Source organism: Crotalus tigris, unplaced genomic scaffold, assembly GCF_016545835.1.
Source record: "Crotalus tigris isolate CLP2741 ecotype Arizona unplaced genomic scaffold, ASM1654583v1 scf7180000024398.1132909, whole genome shotgun sequence".
Taxonomy (NCBI): domain Eukaryota; kingdom Metazoa; phylum Chordata; class Lepidosauria; order Squamata; family Viperidae; genus Crotalus; species Crotalus tigris.
In genome coordinates this window covers 1,066,455-1,089,598 of record NW_024100566.1, presented here as the reverse complement: position 1 = coordinate 1,089,598, position 23,144 = coordinate 1,066,455, and positions in this window count along the sequence as shown.

Sequence of the window (23,144 nt, the reverse complement as noted above, 5' to 3'; positions counted from 1 at the left end):
TGTACTTTCCATAAGGACAGGTTAACCCTTAGGCTAGACCCCTCCTTCGTGCCCAAGGTTAATTCCTTGTATCATAGATCTCAGGAAATAGTTTTGCCGGACTTCTGTCCTAACCCATCTAATGACATAGAGGTTCAGTGGAACAAATTGGATGTGCGCAGGGCTTTATATTGTTATATACAGAGAACCTCATCCTTCCGCAAAACAGAGGCTCTGTTTGTGTCCTTTCACCCTTCATCACTAGGACAAAAGGGTTTCTTCATCCACAATAGGCAGGTGGATTAGAGCTTGTATTTCTCTGGAATACCAGACTCAGTCACTGCAAGCTCCTAGGCATATCACAGCCCATTCCACCTGGGGTGCAGCTACTACAGCTGCCTGGTCTACCCAGGCCTCCATAGAGGAAGTTTGTAGAGCAGCAACATGGGCATCGCCCTCTTCCTTTGTCCATCACTACAAGATGCATATATATGCCTCTTCTACGGCTTCATTTGGCCGCAAGGTTCTAGAACACGCATTAACATTGGATGGGACCCAGGCCCAATCTAATTCCCCACCCTAGGACACAGGTATGTCCCATCCGTGGGACGCATCGGACTAAAGTCTGAGTATCGCCTTAGCCTAAAACTGGGGTGCAGTTGGCACAGAGGGGGCGGTACTAAATTTCAGACGTAGTCTAATTGGAGCAGATAGATTAAGACAACCCATCCGTGGATTCTCCATCATCATGCTGAGAAAAGGCGTTCAGGTAAGACAACGCCCCTTTCTATGTGCCACAAGGATCTTGTCAGTGCCCTGCTATTGAGAAAATCATGCAGTCAGGTTTGAAATGATGTCAGATATTTTTGCTTTCTGCACTGATGTTTATCAGCAGGAAATGATTTAGTTCCCATAGTAGATAACCAAAAGGAGAAGAACATATCATCTCAGTGTGTTGGTCTTACAATATTGTTTATGTGTGTTTATAAACAATTGCTGTGAACTGTATTCTGAGAGGTCATCCTGCCTTTAGTCATAGTGAAGCAGTTACTTTGGACTGCAGGTATATTAAAGGTGGTAGGAAGTTATTGCTGGAGTAGATTGTGTGTTGCCAGCTTTCCAAGCACTGACTAAATTGTGGGGAATAACACAGATGTATGGCCACTTTACAATAAGATTCAATTAGCATATATATATATATAAAGTAAGAGGAATATAAAGGAAAAGGAAAAAGTATCTTCAGGGTGGGCACCCTTGATGCTTTTTATCTCCAGTGGTATGGGACAGACTAGCTAATTATTACTGCCTGGAGAGAAAGAGAAAGAGAGAGAGAGAGAAAAAGAGAAAGAGAAAGAGAAAGAGAGAAGGGGGGAAATTATCTTTAGTTTCCCTTATGGGAAGTAATTAGTAGTACTTCTTGAGGTTTATGGCATATTGATAGTTAAACTATATTATGCCATAAGACACTGCTAGAGGGGGAATCAGCTTCCCACAAATCCAACTCGAAACACACAATAAATCTTCAAAAACCAGCTTGAGAACCTTGTTGCGAGCTCTTTTATTATGAACAATTGATGCACTACTATATTCCCTTAACCGGTGGTGGGATTCAAATATGTGAGCAATCGGTTCTCTGTGTGGATGTTGCTTCCGGAAGTCCATTCTGGGCCTGGGCAACAAAAAATTAGCTACCGGTTCTGCCGAAGTGGTGCGAACTGGCTGAATCCCACCACTGCCCTTAACCTGTTAGAAAGTATAAGAACTCTGATTTAGAATAAATTCTTGAGTCTCTCAATCTATTATATATAAATCTGAAAATTGGGACTATAGTAAAAAAATAAGAAGAAAAATGCCACCAAGGTATAGGTCTGATCTTCAAAGCTACCTTTTGGCAACCTTTCCTCATTCTTTCTCTGTAGCCATTAGGAGGATCTGGGAAATATCTGCTAATTAATGCCAGATTTACCCTTCTTCATGTCCCAGCTATTTTTATTTCCCCTCTCCTTCCATTGCTGGTGCCACCTTCTCACCATCCTTGAAAATTCTTGCCTCCAGGGTTGATCTTTCCATTATGCTGAATGAAGCAGGTGTTGAAGATATTCATGGTTTAGAAAGGGTAAAATCATTCTTAGGGGAAATGAGGAAGTTGCTCCATCACCAGTGCTTCAGAAGATTTAATTAAGCTTCTCTTTGTTGAATGGCAAGGGCATGTTCTGTACTAGAGGCTACAAAATGATTTAGATTTCCCCCACTTACCTATCCTTTTTTCAAGATGGCTAGCCTATGTCCTTAAAGGCTGAAGCAACCCTCCATCTAAATTCAGGACACCCTTCCTTTAATTCCAAAGACTCTCTGCAAGGAATCCCTTCAATCTTCCAAGAAAAGTGACTTGCACCTTTTTTAGTCACCTGTCTTCAGATCATGGTGGGGAGCTGAAATAAATAGAAATAGAAATAATAGAAATAGAAATAGAATATGGATTAGACACACAAGGAATTTGTCTCTGGTGCAGAAGCTCTCAATGTAAGGAAGACAACAAAAAGACTTTTTCAACAAAAAGTGAAAAAAATGAGTGTGGGAAAAAAGAATGTATGGTACCAGTTACCTTCACCAATGCTGACATAGAGGACCGAATTTAGCCACAGTGAAGTTCAAGCTATGAGAAGCTATAGATGCTCCATTTGGCAAATGCTAGCAAAGAATAAGGTTGTGGAACAACTGAACTTGGCAAGAAGGCCACCATAATGAAGCAGGGAAAGGACTGCTTTGAACAGATGGTGTGAAGGCATACAGAAATAAAGCATATCTTACTCAGTTAATGAAGGTTACGAGCCATATAGGAAATTTAATTTATAAGAACGTTCACATAATAAACTGTAACAAGTTAAACAAAAGGCTATTTCAGGGAATAAAGTTAAGCTGTAATTGCTTAATTTATGCCTAAATCTAATATTGCTGGTACATTCCCCCCCCCATACCCCAAGTTTATCTGTTGAGGAAGAAGTTTATTTCAATGTACTTTTTATTTCAGACCTCCTATCTATTTATTTCCCCATTACTGTTCCTGCTCTGTTTCCACCCATGGATATGTTCCTCATTAGAACATTTTCTCCTCTTATTCAAGCCAGTTGCCCTATCAAGAATCACACCAAACAAATTGGGTCTAATGTAGATGCACTTGTTTAACAGAATAACTAGATTTAATAGATTTGTTTCTGAGCAAGGAAAATTGAAATCAGTGGAAAGGCATTCATTCCACTTTGCACTTTGCTGTTAGAAAATAAATTAATTAGTAGGTATTTTCCCTTTAGGTGAAACATAATTAATTATTTGGAAAGTTCCCTCTTGAGGGAAGAGATGGAAAATACATTTCATTTAAGAAAAACAATCTACTTTATTAAGTTAAAATTCAATTCTAGGTTTTCATTGCATGAAACCATCTGAAAGCATACTGTTGATAATTTGCATAGGCTCAGAGATAGTTGAGGAGATGCAGAGAAGAGGGAAAGTTCTGAAATATTCCCTGAGGAAATTTACCTGGTTCTAAACTTATTTCACTTCCTGCTGTCAAATAAAAACTTCTAATTTTTCCAAACTTTTTGGTCTGTTGGTTTTAGCTATGCTTGGGCAAGTTGCTAGGGGATTTAATTCATTGTGGGGGGGGGAGGTGCTCCCTCATTCTTATTTAACAGATGTTATTTATTTCCTGCAAGCTGTTCTATGAGGTCTTTTGGTTGAAGAATATGATACAGAAACAATACAGAAAAAGGAAAAAAACAGGCCTTTATTTGAATTAGCTATGCCTGCCATCACTGACATCAACTCATTTGGTTGGCAAATCACTATGTTACATTGATAATTTGTTCCCTGACTTTAACCCTGAGCCTTTCCTCACTTGGAGTTACACTGGCATCCACACATCCTTGAGTCAACGTATTTGTTCAAAATCATTCATTCAATTCATTTATTCATTCATTCCATTTGTATCCCACAACAATTACTTTAATTTGTTTATCCATACTAAATGACTCAATTAAATTATTGACTCTATTGGAAGGTAACAATGGCTCACAGATGTAATATACTTTGAAGTTGTCACTGGATGGTGTTGGAATAAGAGTAGAAACTGATTTAACATCATTAAAGCTAAGGATAAGACTAGTTTATTCAAGCCCTGGGGTGGAGATAAAAGGCAGCCTTTGGGAACAAGATGGGAAATTACTGTTGTTGAGTCATGTTTATCCCACTTGGTTTAAGTAAAAGTAGGGACACAACTTATGAAAGAGAAAAGACAATTCAGAATTCACAATCAGTCAAGGAAATAATGTTTGTAAACTGACACAAGAAAACATTCCACTATTTTTTTTATTGAAAAGTTTTACAAAAAATTACAAAATATACCCCAAACCCACCCACCCTACCCCCCCTACCCCACTTCCCAGAGCTGAATACAGGGTAATAAATATAATAATCATAGTCTACCTAACATTAACCAACTTTATAGATAAACAAATATAATGCGCTTTAACTCTCTTTTAACATAAAGTAAACAATTTAAAAATAAACTTAATCATATAAACAAATTAAAATCCTAATATCTAAACAACACAATATCATAAAATTTCCACTGTACTAAACTATTAATGATAATAATAATAATAATAACAGTAATAATACTCTAAAATTTATTCATAAAATAAATGGAACTTTTTAGTCCCATATTTATTCTGAATATAATTATCCATTTTCTCCAAACCGAAATGTATCTTTCTTGTGAATAATCCTTCAAATAACATTCCACTATTTTTATTAGTAGAAGTTTCCTACAGCAAAAAGTGTCAGACTTTTGAAAAAGACAGCCTCACTGAAATTCTTTCCTAAGAAGTCGGGTTGATTTTGCCCCTGATTAATTTCAGATGTACAATCTTATTGGCCAAGACTTTGATGGATTTTAATGTTGTACTAAAAATATTTTGCCTTGTTCTAAAGAATATTTTGTGCCTGCTTTTATTCTATTGCATTGTTATTATCGTCCTGTATTGATTCAAGTTGTACAAATGCTTTGAGAGATTTCATGGACAGAAAAGGGATTAACAAATGCTTCCAATAAGTAACAATACATAATATTTTCTCTCTGCAAATTGGAACAGAAGCCCCGATGTTCCTTGCTTTCTTCTTTCAAAAGGCATCAAGCCTAGCACTCCCTAAAGACATATACATGGGAAGAAACAAACACAAATGACTGGATCAAAATCCCAGTGCCAATTGCAATCTTGATTAATGAGGTGGTACAAAGATTTTGCCTTTCTAAATGATCAAATGTTTTACAGGCAAAAATCAAAGAGAAATTAAAGCTTGGGTTCCTTTGTGCAGTTCAGAAAAAAAAGTTGTGGCTATTGGAGAAATGCACCATTTAGCTTTCAGTTATAGCATCAGGAAGACAGGGATATTACGGTGCAACGGACTGGAGAGGACTAGAATTAGTTCACTCAATTAAGTCATGATTAATTTATGTTGGATCTTGTTCTACTGAATCTATAAAAACAAAGATTTTGATTAACTGGCAGGATTTAGTTTAATAAAAGTAAAGTCTTTAAAGATGACTTCAGGAAGAAAAAAAAACAAGAAGGGGAGAGAAATTGCTCCACTGCTGACAAAATCAATAGGCTGCAGGATTTCTTTTTAATTTGTGTCAGCACATGTTAAAATAACTTTACAGCCTAATAAAAATGGGGTGAAACACTGTTCAAATGCAGAAACAGGCTCTAAAGATCTCGACAGAAAAGCTAATCTGGCAGGTCTGGTCAGGCACGTCCCAAATTGCAAATTAAGTTTACAGTGCACAAAAAGTTTCTCCCTGTTCCCAGAGAAGAGTGGAAAGGAAGGTGTTCCGCTGGCAGCCAAATCCCATTAAAACAGCTTTCATTACACCTGTGAACAGGCTTTGATTACTCTAACAATCGCAGCAAGATAAATGAAAATCACTCTCTAAGTTTTTAATTGCGCCAAACGGATGAGAGAAAGCCATGCAGGTTAGATTGCAGATACTCTGTGTAAGATAAATGCTTCCTGCCATCAGGAACAATTGACCATCAGATTGTGAACTGTGCCACGAGTATGTCCAAGGTATCTGGATTGGGATGGGAGACCACTTTCACCACCAAACCCAATGGGCAGTGAACTGGAGTTCTTGGCTTTCAATCAATCAGAATTGAGCTGGAAGGGACCTTGGAGGTCTTCTAGTCCACCCCCTGCTCAAGTAGGAGACCCTATATTATTTCAGAGAGGTGGCTGTCCAGTCTCTTCTTTAAAAAGCCTCCAGTGATGGATCACCCAAAAGTTCTGAAGGCAAGCTGTTCCTCTGGTTAATTGTCCTCAATGTTAGGAAGTTTCTCCTTAATTCCAGGTTGCTTCTCTCTTTGATTAGTTTCCATCCATTATTTCTTATCTTGCCTTCTGATGCTTTGGGAAATAATCTGTTTTCCAAAAACATCAGACATGCTTTGGAAAATAGATTGTTTTATTAATAAAATATTTTATTTTAATTATTTATTTTTAGAATAGACTATTTTTCAATAGTCTATTTATTCTTTCTCTTATCACTACTGACTTTCAAATACAGATGATCAAGCATTGTTATTTTGACAAGTATGTATATTCTGTCTTTCCTTTATGGGTAGGAATTCCCCATTTTCATTTTTTTTATTTTTCAGAGAAATCTTTCATCTCTTTCAAAGAATTTTGATTTTTCATATCCCTCACCCAGCCTTATCATTTGTTTGGTACAAATTCCACTCGGACAATAAATCTCATGCTTGTATGGTTTTGTTCTGACTCAAGGATAGATGGAATCTCAGTGATGATTCTCTTTTCCTTAACCTTCCTTATCAGGTCAGCTAACCTCCTATTAAACCTCCACACTAGCTCTCTGGAGGGCTTTAAAAAAGATTATCTTACACCCAGGAATATTGGTGCTATTGATTGGTGGAGTGGTGCTGTGATTGCTTGTTTAGGCTTTGCTTTTTATATTATTTTAGTCCTATTTCTTGGAACAGGAATTACAAACTCCAGCCATCTTCATCCTGGAACAGCATTCACGATTAGGTCAAGGCATGCACACATTCATACAGAAATGCTGACACAGTTCAGCATCATAAATCTTTCTAGATGATCCCCACATGCAGTAACATTGTCAAAAGTCAGAAGCAAGAAACTCATGTTATCCAGAAACAACAATGAGAAATATTATATATTCATATCTCCAACCAAAGAAATGGGTGCCTACATTGTAAGTGTACTTAGATCTGCAGCATCTCAACACATAATTGTTGATGTGCCAACAATGGATAACATAACATTTCTTGAGCAACCTGCATAGCATTTCTTGAGCAACCCAACTCCCCTACATTTAGCAATGTTAATAAGTCCTATTCTTTGAAGGGGTACTCAGTGCACTTAACAATCTACTACCTGATGTGATCACCTGCTTGTGAGGAGATCAGGACCAGCAGTTGAAAAATAAATTAAACCAACAGATGGCAAACTGGGAAAAATCTCTGGCAATGCATAAAGAGGAAACATGGTTTCTGGAGTAGCAGAAGAGGGTGATAAGATAGCCATTCCTGTATCCATTTATGAAACATTGGAAAGACTAGCTGTCTCTGGTTCTTCACATCAGCAAGCTTCCAAGGTTTTCAGCTATTTCATTCCTCGCTTATTCTTGAATGCCTTTCAATTTGGGACCAATTCAGGAAAACCAAACACATAGCTTCTACCTTACCAACTTAATCCAAATGTCAGCTGCAAACCCTCTTATATATAAATTGGCTTTCAGCTTCATCACATGAACCAGAAGTCGTTTGCCTGACATTTATGTCTCAATAAAGGCAATCAGTGCTTACAAACAGGTGCCTCAGACTTTTGACTGCTGGCTCACAGTCCTCCCTACTTCCATCCTGTCTCTTTTTCCCTCTCCTTTCTTTCTTAATTCCTTTCTGCTTGATCACCCTTCTTCCACAACATGTCTACTGATCAAGGGAGCTGGGTTATCAAAAAGGAATTGTTGTCCCAGTCAATTACTTCTCAGAAGTTACATTAAACCATAAACAGCCACAATCCTCCCTAGATAGGCTAAATTATCTCAAACCAATCCATTTAGCTCAAGAGATGTTAAGCTGCCAAGCAGTAGACTTCATGCTCTGGTACACTGTAAAGAACCTTATGTTATATTACCAAACAACAGTCTCAATAATAGCCCCATTTTTCATATCTAGTTCTCCAGAAAATGAAATCTAGAGGACAACTGAATTCAGAAGTGAACAAGCAAGTTGCTTCATTAAACACATCTCTCAAACAATAACCACCAAGCCACACATATTTACTGCCTCTCTGGCCAGTGAGGAAGAAGCCAGTCATGACAACAAGTCTTATCAGTTCTACAGTTCATGGAGTCTACTAACCTCTTGATCAAAATGGGTAGGAAGGAATTCTTCATTTCCTAATGATTATGTAATGATTCCCTTGGATCTAGTTAACGTGATTGTATGTTGCCAGAATCATTGGTAAAAAATATTTGGCTGATTGCTTAAGTATTCACATTAATATGTTTGATCTATTCATATATGGAACTCAGTGGATGCATTCACATACCTTGCTAAATTATGTCCAAAAATATTAACCTTTAGGTTCTTTTGTCTTAGTATTTTATGGTACAATTCAGCCCATTGCCTAATTTATAACCCAATAGATTGTGTGAACTCAGAAAACAGATTAATCAATAAGAAGGTTGTGTGCACCTGTGTGCAGCTAGTGTGTAACATAGTTGTAAATACATTTAATCTCTTGGCTGGAATAATGGAGACCCAGCATCAAACCTAGGAGTTGGCAAATTACAGTTCATGAACCAAAGCTAGTTCCATGCATCAGCTGAACTCCTAAGACCTAAGATCCAGGAGTAGGATGGCCTGGGTTATGGCAGCCTATCAGTAGCTATAGTGGGCCATCATTATCCAACAGCTGTTGCATTCCTTGGCCTGCAGACCTGCAATCCACACTAGTGAAGAAGGGGTGGGACCTGGTCCTTTAGAGAATAAGTTTGCCAGCTTGTGATCTAGTCCATATTTGATCATGGAACTCATTAAGAAAATTGAATCAATCACTACCTCTCAACAGGACTTAACAGGTCATTGTTGGGATAAAATGAGAAATACTACTTTTATAACCAATTGCAAGATCCCAGATGGATATAAATTTAATATAAAACACTACCAAATTCCATTCCCAAATGCTCTGACACTCTTAGCATATCCCACCAGTTCCAGAAATGGACATAGTGTGTTTCCCAGGGCCATGTTCCCACTTTAGAATCAAAAAGTGCAAAATCACATATCTGATATTTTAATTTGGCAGGAATGTCAAAATTATTGGATCTTGCCTTCCTTAGTTAACAAGAGATAAAGGCAAGAAAAAGCAGACACAGAAGTATGAGTCTGACTTCCAATGGAGTGACTAAATGGAGTTGGGTGAAAATAAAGTGGAAGACTGAGTTGATATCAAATGCTCGGCATGCAAACTACATTTTATTTAATTCAGTTCTTTGCTTCCCCCTGTCTTCCTCTTTCTTTTTAAAGAATTTCAGAACTATTTATTTTTTTGTCCTGTGGGCAAAAAATAAATGGACAGAAATGTCTGAGAGGATGGAGGAATCAGTATACTGCTAACATAAGTGAAACAACAGAGTCATTCAAGACAGAGAAGATAGCTGAACATTTTCCCACCCAAAAAAAAGAGGATACAAAGGATTTTAATAAGATTTCAAAGGTAGGGAGATAATCATATAGGATTAATTTGCAAACTGGGTCTGAATTTGAAAATGGAAGACTAGGCTATTCTGTGAAGGATCATTTGTTTTTAATTCAAATAGTCTTAGATTCAACAAAACTCAGTATATGCAAGTATAAAAGAGCATGAATGCATGCATTAGGCCCCCATAAGTGTGTGAATGGATGCATGCATCAATGCATCAGTACATGAGTGCATGCATCAGGCTCTCACAAGGGGGATCTAAAACCTTTATCCACGTCTCTACTGTTCCCTCTTAAAACTCCTGGGAAAAGCCTATTTAATCATGTTATTACTAGTCATCCTACTCCAGAGACTGTGGAGGAGAGCCATATTAATCTCTAGCAAGAGTCTTCAAACTTGGCCCTTTTTATGACTTGTGGACTTCAACTTCCAGAATTCCTCAGCCAGGCACTTATAAGAGTTAAAGAGACCCAATAAAGTTTTCACTTATATATCTGCTATTAAGTTATTATCATTATAGACTATTCATACAGAATATTTTACTGTGTTCACCTACCTTCGCTTTTTAGATAACTTTATATCTTCATTCTATTATGGTATTACAGGTCTTTCCTTATATATTAATATAGTTTTAATATATTTAAAATACAGTTTTAATATTAATCATAATCTACTTGGTAGCTCCCTGTGGATTTTGAGATCTACAGGATTTTAAAGTTCTATGCTACACATTTAATCTTTAGTTATCCTGTTCATAGTTGGTGTACATAGATGTAGTTTTAAATGCTATTTAATGCTGGATTGAATTAACAGGATAACAGAATAACAGAGGTGGAAGGATGCTTGGAGGTCTTCCAGTCAAACCCTCTGCACAAGCAGGAGACTCTATATCATTCCAGACAAGTGACTGGCCTGTCTCTTCTTAAAAGCCTACAGTGATGGAGCATTCACAACTTCTGAAGGCAAACCGTTGCATTGGTTAATTGTTCTCACTGTTAGGAAATTTCTCCTTAGTTCTAAGTTGCTTGTCTCATTGATTAGTTTCCATCCATAGTTTCTGATGTAAACAGGATGCATGGGCATCCTGTTCAAACTGTGATGATGCCAAAATGATGAAGTTTGCATTTTGGCCTCAATGTGTAAACTCAAACTTTTCACACTTGGATCTTAACATCAGAAACAAGTATGTTTTGGTTTGTATTGTGATATCATAATGCACATTTCCTCATTTTCTCCTGCCCCTTATTCTCCTCCTAAGAAAAGAACAAGCCACTACAAAGGACACTGAAGACCCATCATCATGGCCCCCAAAAATCTTATTCAAAGTTTAATGTAACAGAATAAGGTCCCTTGGAGGTCTTCGAGTCCAACCCCCTGCAGGAAACTCTATACCATTTCAAACAAATGGTTGTCCAATCTCTTCTTTAAAACCTCCAGTGTGGGAGCACCCAAAACTTGTTTTTAGTGACTGTCCTTCTGTCTTTCAAGAAGTAAGGAAGAAAAACAGCATTTAATATATATTATATATACCAAAATCCCTTGGAAGTCAAATTCTGTTATTGTACTACACCCTCCAATACTCTTTGATTCACTCCAATGGCAGTATTTGCTTAACATCAGCTAAACATATAGTTTTCTGGATGGATAATCCCACCAGCATAAGAAATTCAAACTATAAAATCTGCTCTCTACAGATTTCCTACAGATCATTTAATAACCATTCAATAAGTTATCCACATTTAGCTGTCCTTACAGAGAATATGTTCTTTATGATACCTGGCTACCTTCATCAAAGATTTTGGACCCCTGAGTAGATAACGGGAGTATCCAAAATATTATCATCGCTATTTTAAAGGAATTTAAATAAATTTCAAGCATTTATTTTCCACCTCCAAATGAGAAGGCATTTGCATGCAGCTGAACAAAGAGATATGCTATTAGCTGATAAATAATTCCACCACTGAAGACTGCAGGGAATAATGTTTGTGTTTTATGCTAATTATGTCTTGGGGCCTTTACTAAGCAAAGGGGAGGAGGATGAGAGTGTCAGAATAAGAAAGTTAACAATAAAACATTTGGAATCAAGATTCATAGAATTAACTCCTTTTGCTGTGTCTTGAAGATCACTCCATTTGGTGAGGTGTTGCAACTTTAATTTATGAACTCATTGCCAATTATGATGACGATCATCATAATAATACAATCAACTCACAAGAGATAAAATTGCTGCAAGCTACTCTCAAGCAATATGCACAGATGTGCCTACTTCATTACTGTTGCCACTAGAAATTGGGGAGAGGGAGTAATTGTGACAAAAAAAACCCCAAAAACCAGTCATTTCACCTGACAACCCTCTTTTTCTCAAAACTATAAAGCTAGCATCTCTTACAGGTGTGCAGAAGTTGTGGAGGAATCCTGGCTAACTGATAACAAAATGCACATAGTAGCCACTGGAAGTTAGCCTCCAAAGAAAGTCATTTCTGAATAAGATATTGTCAAGCTCAGCAAATACTGTAAATGACTATACAATGGCCAATGCAAATGTTTTTTTAAAAAATCATAGTTTTATCTTTTTATCCTTAAAAAAGACAACTTCATGTAAATAAAAAGGTTTCTAGAATGATTTAAAGTGACATTCTTTGAAACCTGTCAGAGTATACAAATATGACAATTACTATTCATACAAAAGTTGTCATTTTTTTTAGAACAGAACAGAATAACAGAGTTGGAAGGGATCTTGGAGGTCTTCTAGTCTGTTTTTGACAAACCCATGTTGGCTTTTAGTTATGACTTTGTTTGCTTCTAGGTATTAGCTCATTAGTTGCTTGATTATCTTTTCCAGAATCTTCCCAGGCATTGAGGTCAGGCTGATAGGTCTGTAGCTTCCTGGATCCATTTTGTTTTCCTTTTTTGAAGATGGGAACTACATCAGCTCTTTTCCAGTTCTCTGGTAGTTCCCCAATGTTCCAGGATCTTTGAAAGATATAGTTCAGTGGTTCTGAGATCACATCTGCCAGTTCCTTCAGAACCTTGGGGTATAATTCAAACTATCCTGGTGATTTGAACTCATCTAAGATGGACAGGTGCTCACCATTTTCTTGCCTATCTTAACTTGTGTTTCTAATCGTTTTTTATGGTACTGTTTTTGATAGGTTGGACTGTTTTTTCCCTTTGTGTAAAAACGGTTGCAAAAATTGAGTTAAGTAGTTCTGCTTTCTCCCTGTTGCTTCACACCTTCTTGCCACTTTCTCCCACTAATGGATCAATCATTTCCTTGACTTTTTTTCTTGTTTTTTACATGTTGAAAGAAGCTTTTTTTGTTGTTATTTTTGACTTTTGTTGCAAGCCTTAGTTCATTTTGAGTCTTAGCTTTTCTCACTTCATCTTTGCAGGCTTGGGGTATTTGCTGATATTCTGCCTTAGTTATGTGCCCCTCTTTCCACTTTTTATACTTGTCCTTTTTGACTTTCAATTTATCAGAGAGTTCTTTATGCAACCTTGCTGGTTTCTTTTGAGAGATGTTATTTTTTTTGTTCATTGATATTGTGCTAGACTGGGCTTTATAATCTCACTTTTCAAAATTTCTCAAGCTTCTTGAGTTATTTTCCCCTTGAGGATTCTTATCCATGGAATCCTTCCCAGGATCTCTCTAAGTTTATTGAAATTAGCTCTCTTAAAGTCCAAGATACTAGTTTGACTATGTTCTATTGCTTGTTCTTGCATAATGTTGAATGCCAATATTGCATGATCACTCCCCTCCCAAGATTCCTGTAGCTTCAACACCTTCTATCATTTCATCTCTGTTAGTGAGAATTAAGTCCAATATGGCTGATCCCCCAGTTCCCTTCTCTACTTTTTTGGGAGACAAAATTGATTTGTCAAGAATCTGTTTGATCTTCCACTTGGTGCACAGTTTGTCTCCCAGTTGATGTCAGGGTAATTGAAGTCCCCCATTACTAATGTGAGGTGCTTCCCACATACCTTAGTTAACTGACTAGCAAAAAGTTCATCTATTTCCTCTATTTGGTTGGGTAGCCTATAGTATACACCTATGGCAATGTCACTTTTCCCTGCTTTTATATTGACCTAAATGCATTCAAGACAGTTTTCATCATTGTTGTGCTCTATTTTTGTAGAGATGTAGTTATTTTCTATATAGAGAGCAACTCCACCTCCTCTTTTATTTGGTCTGTTCTTTTTAAATAATTTAAATCCCTCTAGCTGTATGTTCCATTTGTGGGTTTCATCCCACCAAGTTTCTGTAATGACAACAATATCATATCTGCCCTCATTTACCTGAATTTCTAATTTTTAACCAACTTGCTTTGTATATCCAATATAAAATCGTTATCCAAGTTATTCTCTTGGTTTGCCATTTATGTTTCACTTTAGCTGCCTTCTGTCTTATAATCCATACTTTTTATTATCCAGTATTTCTCATTCTAATATTTCTGCATTAGGCAAAGTTTGTTTCACATATGTCATTCCTTTATTAACATCTTTTGGACATTTCATATCCATAGCAGACATTATTATTGAAACTGTTGACATTATAGCTACTAATTTCTGCCCCTATTCTTCTAAATATTTTGGTTACCTCAGAAGGTGACAGTATGATAGCCAACCTTGGCTATCATGGATGTTAACTTAGGGTCGGTTTATTCCCAGGATGAGGGAACCACCTTGGAATATCTCTGTGATAGCTGGGATGGAAATTGGAAAACATCTGAGCATCTAACTTCTATAACACTGTTAGAAAAATCCATGTAATTTTTGAGTTCAGCTTAACTCAAGGATGTTTTCACTTTTAAAACATAATAATTGCCCTTTTGTTCCATTTTTCCCAGCTCCCCCAAACCTTATTTGAAGATTGATGACAAAACTGTGCTTAGATAGTCTAAGCATAATTGCATCACAGATTTGAACAAGGCATTGCAAGTTTCATTTTTTATTCTTTTGTGTAAGCATGAGTCACTTTATACTTGCTTAGATTAAAACTCATTTACCAAACTAGGGCCTGTGGATAACAATCAAGGGGACAGAACTCAAAATTTAATGTTTGATCCCATGTCAATATACATGTACAAAATAGAACAAAATCATATGAGACAAAGTCTTTCAAGGCTTCACCTACTTCCCTGCTCCAAAGTCTAGAAGAATAGCCGCATTTTCATTGCCTTACAGAACTTAATCAGAATGAGAATGTATAACTATCTGAGGAAATACTTTTCCAGAAGGCCAGCCCCATGTCAGAGAAAACACATCTTTAAAGTGAGGTCCTTGGTGCTCTCTGAGTTTTGTTATTTTTTTACAGATGTTTCGTTATGTAGTTTGCACTGATGATGTTACCTAGTTTGGTAATGGAATGCCTACAAAAAAAACAATAAAGCTGAGAGAGCACCAAATACCCCACAGTTCAATCCTGAGCTATAAATATTCTCTTCTGTTGGTACATCTACAAAGCCCTGACAGATGACATGATTTAACAGGAGACTCAAAACCCAGCCACTCTGCTAGTTCATAACAACTGGATGGAAGCAACAAAAAAAATTTTTTTTTAAATCTCTGATTTATTCTTTCCCTAGGATTTACAGCCAATTCTCTTATGGACAACAAATTATTTTTCTCAGCCAAATGCATCAATTGATCTAGTCAAAGAGAGAAACAAAAGTTTGTAACTTTAACTTTGGGATGAAGAAGATTTATTGGAGTGAGGAGGGGGTTCTCATCTCTCCCAGTCTCCCAGTAATTAGCTACTTTGTGAAACTGAGCAAGCATATCCTCGTTTACTTTACACATATGGAGTTCAAACAAAATATTAAAACATGCAAGCTATTAGGCTCAATTAATTATCTTCCGCTTTATCGTTTGTGTCTACTTTGTTCTATAGTGCCCAAAAAGAAATTAGATAAAAGAAATAAATGAAATTAAAGCAAACCAACATTTAAAACAAAAATAGGATGTCTTCAAAAGGGTGAGAATCATCAGAGACTTAATTGTTGTTAATTTGCCAAAGCAAACTCTACTACCGCAGTTACATTCCTCCCAGAATCCTAGAAATCTGATAAACAGTTATATTAAATGTTAAATATAATTAAATGCAACCATTTCCTCTCTTCAGTTGGTTTGACATTCACAATGGGAAAGATAAAGAGGTTGAAGCTGATTTGTCATTAAAATGTTTTTGTCAGAAAGGATGTTTTCACACCATTTTCTATTAAAATTGGGTAGAAACCTGCATTCTGGAAGCATTTACTGTTTTAACTATTTCTCCACTGGTAGTTTTTATATGCAGAAGATTAAAGTGTGTGTGTGTGTGTGTGTGTGTGTGTGTGTGCGCGCACGTGTGTACGTGTGTATTAGTTTATGCAGAAAAACATTTACTTCTGCTTCATTGACTATGCTAAAGCCTTTGATTGTGTGGATCACAACAAATTGTGGCAAGTTCTTAAACAGATGGGAATACCACACCATCTTATTTGTCTTTTGAGAAACCTATTTGCGGGTCAAGAAGCAACAGTAAGAACTGGACACGGAACCACTGATTGGCTCAAAATTGGGAAAGGAGTCCAGCAAGGCTGTTTTCTGTCACCCTGCCTATTTAACTTATATACAGAGCACATCATGAGAAAGGCAGGGCTAGATGAATCAAAAGTTGGAATTAAGATTGCAGTGAGAAATATCAACAACCTAAGATATGCAGATGATACCACTCTAATGGCAGAAAGTAAAGAGGAACTAAAGAGCCTCTTGATGCGGGTGAAGAAGGAGAGTGCAAAAGTAGGCTTGAAACTCAACATTAAGAAAACCAAGATCATGGCATCCAGCCCTCTCAATTCCTGGCAAATAGATGGGGAAGAAATGGAGGTAGTGACAGATTTTATCTTCTTGGGCTACAAGATCACCACAGATGGGGACTGCAGCCAAGAAATTAAAAGACTCTTGCTCCTGGGGAGGAAAGCTATAGCAAATCTAGACAGCATACTAAAAAGCAGAGACATCACCCTGCCAACAAAAGTACATATAGTCAAGGCCATGGTTTTCCTAATTACAATATATGGCTATGAAAGTTGGACCATAAGAAAGACTGAGCTCAAAAGAATTGAGGCCTTTGAACTATGGTGCTGAAGAAGACTCCTGCGAGTCCCCTGGACTGCAAGGCGATCAAACCAGTCAGTCCTAGAGGAGATCAACGCTGACTGTATTTAGAAGGCCAGATCCTGAAGTTGAAACTCAAGTACTTTGGCCACCTAATGAGAAGGAAGGACTCACTATATGTTTATGTATATGTGTGTGTGAGAGTGTGTATGTAATCAAAATAGCATTTGCACTTCTTGGCTTGACTATACCAATATATAGGTTTCATTCTGTGTTTACTGAATTTTTAATTGTTGTGTATGTTAATCTATGTAATCTACAGATTAATAAATAAAAAATATAAAATCTTATTAAAAATTCAGTGCATAAGGCATTTAACCAACTCTTCCATAATCCCAAAAAGCATAATTCAAAGCTTTTTCCTACCTTATTATATTTTGTTTTTATTTCCTTCCAGTTTCTGATCCAGCCCTGCCATTAAATGGATAGAGTTGGTTGGTTCAGGCAGCTGATATTAGATTGAAATTGAAAAAGCAGCCACTATGTAATTTGTTGTCTTTCTGTTTCTTGTACTTCCAGGGAAGGGAATTCCCAAATAGCAGGCCTGATTGTAGCAATTTTACATTTTAATTGGGATGAGTAATGGAGAGGCACCATTTGCTGTTTCACTTCAGAGAACCAGTTAAACTGGACTAGATTTGCCTATTTGGAAACTATAAAAGTTATTGAGTCAAAATATAAGAAGATGATTGCAGTATCCTTTAGCATATTAAATGCAAATGGAACAACTTTGAAATGATTCCATTCATACTTGAATGGCTGCGCCCGGGTATTCGTGATGGGAGACATCAAGTCCAAGGTATTTATAATATGGTTTTCCATTTTATCTCTTATTCTGCTTAACATCTGTATGAGGTCACTGAATAAGATCATCTAGCGATGTTTAATAAATTTTTTGACCAATAACATCCAGCCAAAACAACTTGCAAAAGACAGATTTTCTAAGGACTGGTTTATCTGCTCAGATGAGTGGGATTTCACTCAGTCTGTCACATACAGTCGCCCCCACATAAGGATGTTTGCAGCTTGGAGGTGATTCTGCATCTCTGTTTGACATTAGAAGCAAAAGTGACTTTTATGATATGAAATATGTTTACCAGTTTAGACAAATTGTGAGCCATTATCAGCTCTATTTGGATAGCCTCAAAAAATAGTAAAATCCATACTCTAATAACTTCTTGTTTTGGTTAATGCAGTGTCCTATATGTGGAGCTGACTATGAAACTGGTTTGGAAACTTCAGTTAATATACATGATGTGGAAAGAGTACTGGGCTATGTCATGTCCATATTTTTATATTCTTCAAGGGTTTACAATTCACTTTTGATCCCAGTTTAAGATGCTGGCTTTAAGTGACAAAGGCATTGATATCTTGGAATCAGAGTATCTGAAGAAATATCTCTTCCTTCCAAACTCTTAAGATTATCTACAAAAAGTCTGTTCTAAGTAGCATCCCGGATTGAAGCATAGCAAGTAGCTACCAAGGCCTTTTCATATGACTGCCTCACAACTAGGGGATGCCCTCCCCAGTGAGATATCCCTGCCATTGTCTTTATAGATTTGTTAGTACCCAAGACATTTATATTCTACAAGTCCTTTAATAATCATGCCACTAATTAACTTTCTATTGCTGTTTTTCATTATTTCTTTGTTATTAATTCCTTATTTTAGCCTGAATGTTTTACAAAATGTTTTAATTTATGTTTTAATTGTAATTGCTATTATTTGTTGTAACTTTCCTTGAGTATTTTTTTTAACAACATAGTAGAAGAAGGAAGATTGATGAAAATCAGACCGATGAGAATCAGGATCTTTAGGTTGATTCCAAGATCTGCTAGTAGTGTTCATGTAGTCTTATAGTAAACAGTGAAGAAAGCTACCATTACTGATAACTAGGGGTGGTGACTCCTGTTATGGTGCTTCAGCACAAACTGAAATTTCTCTAATGATATTTGGTGAGGTCTCAGAGATGATGAAGACCCTCTATGGATACAAATCATTTCAGAAATAAGTAATCTTTGAAGAAGAAGCATATGGTCTTCTTCCAGAGCCAGAGATGAAGGTCACCATTGTCTTCTACAGAGTGGAGAGCTACCTGAGACGGCACACAAACCCTAAATTCTTTTCTTGGGGACTGCAACTCCACCTTTACCTTTGCTGCCAAATTTGGAAGCACAATTACCAAAAGAATTGGCAGCATAATTTTGCTTTATTTTTAGGCAGAAAATATAGTTAAAATACCTCTGTGAGCCATAGAATAGGCTTAGCCCATTTAAAAAGCAAAACAAAAAAAAAAAGGTTTTTTCGATTCCTACCAAACTTGAAGCAAAATGAAAATCCAATGTGGTCTTACTTATTTTGCACTATTTCCCCATCTTGTAGGCATCTTCTATTTGCTGTAATCCTACCAAATGAAAACCTAAATGTAGCCTCTGGTCACTAGTCGATTACCCAACTCTGATCAACTGTATAACTATAGATACCTCAGTGGAGTCAGTCCCTGGAAGACCTTCTTTTTGACAGCTTGAACCCTCATGCTCTCTAGCTTTTATTTAAAACTTGAATTTGATAGTGGGGGGATCAAGGTCCAAGGTCTGACATATTTTAGCCTGTTGAGACCGGATGTTCCTCAAGGTAGGAGCCTGTCTTTCTGTCTTCATGTTTCCCTATAGAGTGCTATGGAAAATGATGTCATCATATTTTTCATGTTTAGAATTCAGTTCATGCTTGTCTGTCAGTGGTTGGCAACAAGAAAGGAAGGGAAGGACCTCAAGTGAATTTATTAAGCTGCTTCTTTTTTGCATAGTGAATGAATGCTGTGGCCCAATAGAAGCTTAACAATGCCATAAAATTAGACACAACTCTCCCTGGTAATTTTATAATACTGAACAGGGAGTCAAAACTGATGCCACTTAACTGCCTGACACACGACCCTCAATATATTAATTGCAGACTATTATATATTCAATTGAGACTACTGTATAACCCATACCACTGGATACACTTCCCTTGCTTCTTCATTTTGGGATGATACAATACATGACATTCCTCTCACCAGTTTTATATTAGCTGTCAGTAATAAACTTAATAACTTATCCCTCCCTTTACCCAAATATTGTAATCTGTCTGACTTAAATATATTAATAGTAAATCTCTTCTTGCAACTATAATTATTTTCTTGAATGGTGAAATAACTATATGTTGTCACTGAGCACAGGTCATCGATGGCATAACCATGAAATGGCAAGTTCCCCAAGAAGCTGCCTTTCCTTAGATGCTTCCATAATGTTTGACAAGAATAAGCCAACATCTGCAACTGGAAGATAGTACAATCAGCATTCCTAAATTAATGATCAGACATTGTTCTGGACTTGAGTATACACCAAGAGTAGCCAGATGCAGAACTTTCAGCACCACAGACAGAGCAATGGAAGCTACTAATTTTGGGGGTTCTCAGTCCTTTGAGCTTGACTGTTTTCTTGCAGATGTTTAGGTAACATCATCAGTGAAAGGAGAGTGATTTGGTGCTATTTTTGTTTATCTGGGTGTTGTTACTGGAAGGGATGTATTCCTCATGTATTCCTTCCTTCTTAAGTTTTAGTCTGTTTGGAAATATTATTTAAAAGCAGTTTATCTCTACTGATGGCTGATTTGTCTGAATGTAATACTTCCAGGAATTCCCTAGGATTTTTAAATTTGGCTTGATCTACAATTTTAACAGTTTCCCAACTGAAGTTGTATGTTGCAAGATTAGGGAGTTCTCATCATGTCTTCTGACTTCAGTTGATGTGCATGGATGCAATCTTGCCAATCTTTTACCTGTATGTCTTACATAAAGTTTGTTTCAGTTCTTACAATGTGTGTTGTAGATGACTCCTGTTTTTTATTGCTTGGTTACAGGTTTTTTTGTTTGTTTAAGTTATTTAGAAGGATTTTGTTGGTTTTCCTGCTATAGACATGCCAAGTGGTTGTAGTTGTATGTTGGTTGTCTTGGAGATGTTTTTGATGTACTGGAGTCTTATCCTTTTTGTAGATTATAGTGGCAGTGTTTCAATGAGTTGTTGTACAGAACTAGAGATATGACCTTGAGGGAAATAGGCAAGAACTATTGAATAAGCAAAGAAGACTGAAGCATTCCTTAAGTCACAGAAAATAAGGTAGTATTCAGAACAGACTCAGACAGAACCTCTTTGATTCATTGGCTTCTAATCAGGAAAGTAAAGCATAATCAGTGTAGTTAGGCACTTTTTGATTAAGCATGGCTATTTGTTATGTTGGAAGATTTTTATCCTGTATCATCTTTTTTAGCATTTCAATTTACTACTTTGTGTTGTTCTTTTCTGAATACTGCATCTTACTTAGTTCCCCTTCTGGGCAGTTGGATAGTGCGTATAGTCCAGGCCATGGTTTTCCCAGTTGCAATGTATGGATGTGAAAGTTGGACCATAAGAAAGGCTGAGCGACAAAGAATTGAGGCCTTTGAACTATGGTGCTGGAGAAGACTCCTGCGAGTCCCTTGGACTGCAAGGTGTTCAAACCAGTTAGTCCTAGAAGAGATCAACCCTGACTGCTCTTTAGGCCAGATCCTGAAGTTGAAACTCAAATATTTTGGCCACCTAATGAGAAGGAAGGACTCACTGGAGAAGAGCCTAATGCTGGGAAAGATTGAGGGCAATAGAAGAAGGGGACGGCAGAGAATGAGGTGGCTGGATGGAGTCACTGAAGCAGTAGGCGTGAACTTAAATGGATTCCAGAAGATGGTAGAGGACAGGAAGACCTGAAGGAACGTTGTCCATGTGGTCATGATGGGTCGGACACGACTTTGCAATTAACAACAACAACAACAAGTAAAATGCTTGGGTGGTGTAAATTTTCTTTTCTTATATAAACTCAGCTCTCTAATTTGTCATTGTTTCCTCTGCCAAAAGGAAATCCAGGAAGTATAGCATGTTGCTGTTTTTTTCTTCTCTTGTAATTTTTATTCTTTTAAAGAGGTTGTTGATAGCCTTTCATAATTTCTTTCCTGGAAAAAAGTTATTTCACTCATAAGTAATACAACTCACATACAAGCTTAAAATTTTGGCTTAGAAAAATGAATTTCTGGAAGAGAGTAGACCCTAGAATCCCCCAATCATCTGGGGGCAGATATTATTTATGTTTCAATTTCATTCAATCTCATGCTCAATCTTCAAAAACTACCAGGGATGTCTGCAGGGAAATTTTTAAAAAGTCAAGATGGAAGCTACAGGGACATGATCATAGCCATTCCTCTTCTTTGCCTTCAGTTGCACAGTTGAAGTTAGTATTTTAATTTTCTGCTCCTGTTCATCCTGCGGACACTCCACAAAACCATCTTATTTACATTTTTTCCATGGTACTGCCCTTTTAAATGTTTCATATTTATTCTATTCCAGTCATTTTTATATTCCTTTATTTGGCATCATTTTCTTTCTTTTATCTTTCTGTGTCTCTTGTGCATGGCTTCATTTCAACATTTCTTCCCTATCCCTTGACTTTTCTATAAATTAAGCAGATAAATGTCAGTTCCTTATTATAAATGTAATTTTCTTATTCAATCTTCTGTATTAGAATATTTGAGCATTTCCACTGTGGAAATGTTGTTCCCTTTCTTCTCATAGGTGCTAGAATTCTTGCCACAGTGCACCATGATTCAAATGTAAAGATCTTGTTATTCTATCATGTAATATTAAACATTACTTTTACTATGATTAATTATATTTTTATAATTATAATTAATAATTATCTTTACTACAAATCACAATGTGATGCAATTAGATGGGAAGTGGTATAGAAATATAAGCACATAAAACATATATAGTATGTGGCTTGAATGAAAAGTGATGCCCTTATCTATAAACTTATATAGCCAGCTATCTTATGCATGAGAATCTTAAGTGGCTTATGTGGCTTCTTCAATCTTCCAGAGATACATAAAACACACTGTGATATCCACAAAACCCCACAAACATTGTATGTTCCTCCTCAGTGCTACAACATCCCACAGACTCTACATTTGATGGGTTCATTTCCATCCTGGCCCATTACCTGTGTGAAAAGTCAGCTCTTCATAGTTTTCTGAAAAGTTAATAAGGTGGAGGCCTTCCAAATCTCTAACAAGAGGGTATAGATATTTTAAAATAAAACAGGAAAATATTTCTTCAAGTTAATTCTCCTGCTACCTGT